This window comes from Monomorium pharaonis, chromosome 4 (assembly GCF_013373865.1).
Source record: "Monomorium pharaonis isolate MP-MQ-018 chromosome 4, ASM1337386v2, whole genome shotgun sequence".
In the NCBI taxonomy this organism is placed as follows: domain Eukaryota; kingdom Metazoa; phylum Arthropoda; class Insecta; order Hymenoptera; family Formicidae; genus Monomorium; species Monomorium pharaonis.
The window spans coordinates 19357167-19362008 of NC_050470.1; the positions used below are offsets into that span (position 1 = coordinate 19357167).

The 4842-nt window shown below is 29.8% G+C and overlaps 1 protein-coding gene across 1 annotated transcript in view; it reads right to left on the reverse strand.

The window, feature by feature from the left end:
* LOC118645379 overlaps nucleotides 1-4618 on the reverse strand; it is an 8807-nt gene extending 4189 nt beyond the window's left edge. The window contains exon 1 of the mRNA XM_036286256.1: nucleotides 4486-4618. The gene's annotated coding sequence lies outside the window, so the exon portion shown is untranslated. The remainder of the gene's footprint in view (nucleotides 1-4485) is intronic.
* Nucleotides 4619-4842: the final 224 nt, after the last annotated feature.

Consider the following 4842-nt stretch of genomic DNA (forward strand, 5'->3'; position numbering starts at 1 on the left):
TACTTTTTTTTACTTTTCCTTATTATTTCTTAACTACTAATTTTCTCTCTCTTTTTCTCCCCCTCCCTCTCTCTTTCTCTTTCCTTACTCGTCCACTCATTTTTCTTTTTCTATTCTTCTAATTTAGATTCAAATGAAGTATTTAAAAATTTTTTTTCTCTTTCTTTTAATATAATATATATTTTAATATTATATATAATAACTATATAATTTTTTAATATAATAAAAATAAACCATAACACAAAATATTAACTTATCTCTGAATACTTATTTTCAATAAAAAATGAACATTTTGTATAATATACTTATCTGATTGTATCACACATAGTGTTATACTAATCTTCAAATTGGACACAGCCGTATTTTTATCTGTAATGTAATAGGCATATTATGAAAATCAATTAAAATATAATCAGAAAAAAATAAAACCGATATAACTTTGTTTTGTTATTTCAATTTAATCTGAATCTTGATCTTTAATTAGATATGGACTTTAAAATTGTCTTAAGGATCTTCATATATATATTATTTAAAAAAAAGAGATATCTGACACTACAAAATGAGTGAAATCCCAACAAAATTACCTTTTTAAAAAAAGGTATAAAAAAGCACCAAGTATACGCGCGCATGGAACGCCCTCAAAAATTTATTTTTGTACAAAATAATTTTAATTTGGCACTACAAATGTACAAAATTTTAATAAAATTTTCTTTCCCCCCCAAAAACAACAAATAATTAATTTTCTTTACAAAAGTAATGATATGAAAAAAATGCGCCAACCATGAAAATAGATGTTCATACAAACTAAAACATCCACTTTTACAAATAATTATTTGTACAAATATTACAAATAAATATTTTAATACAAATTTAACTACAAAAACTTGGCGCCGCTAAACCGAATAATTTGCTTTAATACAAAATTGCTTTCTTACAATTTAACTTACATAATAAAATAATAATTATTTAAAATTACAATTTTTTACAATCACAATGGCATTATATACACGTAACATTATACACGTACACATGAGAGAGAGAGAGAGAGAGAGAGAGAGAGAGAGAAAGAGAGACATATTCGAACATACGCACGCATAAGGCTCGATTGTTTCAACTTCTTTGTAAACTTACCTATCAATATATGTTTGTCTATTTATTTAAGAAAATAAATGAAGATAGACACCTACCTGGTAGATAAGTTTATCAAGAAGTTGGAATAACCGGCCCTAAGAGACTCAGATATTAAAAATCGCTTCTTTATGAACAAAATTATATACTAACAGACATATACACACACGCACGCACTCAAATCAGATGCATGCACAAAAGAAAAAGAAAGAGAGCTGGCAAATTATTCGGTTTAACGGCGCCAAGTTTTTGTAGTTAAATTTGTATTAAAATATTTATTTGTAATATTTGTACAAATAATTATTTGTAAAAGTGGATGTTTTAGTTTGTATGAACATCTATTTTCATGGTTGGCGCATTTTCTTCATATCATTACTTTTGTAAAGAAAATTAATTATTTGTTGTTTTTTGGGGGGAAAGAAAATTTTATTAAAATTTTGTACATTTGTAGTGCCAAATTAAAATTATTTTGTACAAAAATAAATTTTTGAGGGTTATTTACTTACGTCGATGCCTTCACAGTATTACTTCCTTTTCCTCTTATATCATAATTCGGAATTTCGTTCATTTCATTTCCTAAATATGAAATATTTATTTACATCAAATGCGAATTCCAAATGTAAATGTTTTTTAATACTGTTTGTGATAGAACTTTTTGAAAAAAAGTTTTGGAAATGTTGTCGACTGATGTTTTTAATATTATTTGATTAAATAATTTAATTAATATTGATTTTATTTATTAATTTATTTATACATAAAACGTATTTCAGAAACACATAATTTTTATTGATATAAATGGCGTTTTATCGAATTTACAATTGATATTATTTTTTGTCAATTAAATTGGACTCGATTTAAGAATACAGCAACAAATATTAATAGAGATTTCACAGATTTATATTCGTTCGGTACCGTTTAGCGATACTCGTCAAAGCGACTAGCCGGCCGCTTAGTTGCGTCGCGCCTGACAGCGCGAGCTTCACGGCCTGTGGTTGGAAGGTTTCAAAGGCTTACCATTTGAAAACTAATGATCCCTCAAGATTTTGCTACTGACATTTTTGACTCAGTTTTTCATGAGGAATACGTACATGCTCCGTACCGGCTCCTCCGGTTAATCTGGAACACCCTGAATATATACACGTAAATTAAAATTTATTATAACGTTTACAATATATCTCAATAAAATAATGCTGCTTTTCTTTTAGTGACACAAGTCGACACTATAGTGTCGGTCTGTCTTTGTTATTCATTAAATGCCAAAGATAGAACGACGTCATTTGCGTAGACTTGTATCACTAAAAAAAAAGCAGCCTATGTGTTTATTGTCAATAAAATAATACGTACAAATGTAAACAGGATTAGCATCTCTGCCGCAATTTATAAAGAAGCACGCGTATCATATAAAGTTTAAAAATTGTTATGATAAATGTAATAATGGCATGCAGCACCATGAAATTAAATCCTTAAACGGAAATTGAACGGCTTTATTCAGAATTTCTGTGACTGGCCACATCACTAAGTCCGACAAATTTTTTACCACATATATGTCCATATTCTGTGACTCGCAAGGATAGAATGGCAAAGAATTTTTCGTCAAAAATTTTTTTCCAATAATGACGGCTCTTCCGTCTTCGTTATAACAAATATGTTCAATAACAACAATTGTTTTATCTTTCATATAACAACAATTGTTGGGTGTCTTGTTTGTCAATGTAAAATTGCTAAATTGAATCGTACTATAAGCATTGGTACAATTCATTGGAGGAACTTTTAAACATTTCTTTTTCAATATAGGTATACTAGATTTGTTACAATCAGATTGAATTACTTGGTTATAATTTTCCGAAATTCTGTTATATAACTGATGTAATGGTTTATCGGCCTTTCTCAACATTTTTTTTATTGACTGCATATAGTTTTCGAAAGGAAAGGCAGAAAAATTATCCAGTGGTCCAAACATCAGTACGTCTTTACTTATGTGAAGTAAATTATGCACATTGTAAATTATAGCATCTTCGCCATACAACTGTTTAAACTTCTGAACAAATAGAATAAGTAGATCTGTGCTATATTTATTGTTACGGAAGCAATCCGTTGGATGACACAATATCCGTATTGCACAATTTAGTGCATTGAAATGCAGTAAATTTTCTTCAAACAAAATATTTAGCAGCACAACTGGTCCAAGATACAGTACAAATTATTGCAATTCTGTTGCTTTCCAACGAGTCAATTCATCTAGAGAACGTGGTTTTCGAGCAAATTCCTTAGGTACCCATTTCGACATTGCAATTAATTTTTCCGACAAGTCTGCTATTTTTCGTCCACTTAACTTTGATATCTGATATCCACTTATCCACAATTGCAACCGTTTCTTCATGACTCCTAGACATATTAAGTGCATGTAATCTAAAGGGAACTGTGAAACCATTGACAGTTGTATTGACTCGAAAGGAGATACACCAGTATGATGATCTTCTTGTACTCTATTGTTAAAATTTTGATCAGTCCGAAGAGATGCATTGGATTCCAAAAACAACATACGATTATTTATATAGGTGCCTTCTTGCATACACTTTCCACATCCAAAGAATCCGTTGTGTGATTTTGTGCAAGTTACAAATGATCTTACAGGGCTATCGCAAATTACACTTCTAATTCGTACAGTGTATCTTTTCTCATTGAAAATAAGTCTTGTATTTCGGAGACTATTATATTCTTGACAAAAAGGTGTTAAAAAATTATTTATAGGTGGTTTCGAGTACCCATGATAAGCACTAATAACAAATGGTATAAATGCCTTGTCACCGTGAATTTTGCCCAATATTGGCCAAATTTGACTTTTACTGCTTTTTGATATCGGTAGTCCATCAATATTCAAGTCTATAATAATTTCTTTTTCCACTATGACCTTTGTGCGTGCCAATTGTTCAATTATTGCCTTTTTCAAACCGTAATGAAAAAAACTTGTATTATCTGCCGATACCTCTACGATACTATTTCTCGGCGTATTTAAAAGCGTTCTTGCATCCTTTGGTAGATCGCTGTGACCACATGTACGCAATTTATTTAACAGTTCTGACAAAGCAGTATGGGTAATGTTATGTTTTAGTTTCCAAGAATATAACCAATTCGAAAGCTGTGGAATTTTATCAGTATTTTCTTTATCCTCCGATTCAACATAGTCAGAATTTGAAACATCGATAGAAAGTACATTGATATTATTTGAATCAGAGTCATCAGGAATAGATTGTATTATAGGCACCTCCTCTCTCTCTCTCTCTCTCTCTCTCTCTCTCTCTCTCTCTCTCTCTCTCTCATATCAGCTAGCGACTCTAAGTCGACTCCAATACTGACCGTAGGTCTATCGACATGATGTACAATTGGCTGACGCTCATATTGCCTTTCATATTGTTGAAGGCGCCCATTTTTTTGTCGCGAAGACAATTCCCGAAACTGTTTCGGCATCTGTCAATAATAATTTATTGCAATATTATATATCCAGATTTAAATAATTTACCCATTTTCAGAGATTTTATATATCCAAATTTAAATAATTTACTAATTTTATCAGAGATTTTATCATTTTATATATAATTATATTATATCATTTGTAAGTATAGCTTATTATTAATTGTATATTTAATTTAATTATTTTTCAAGTGATTACTGTTTTTTTATATTAATAATCAATAATAGAACAATTCACTCTTA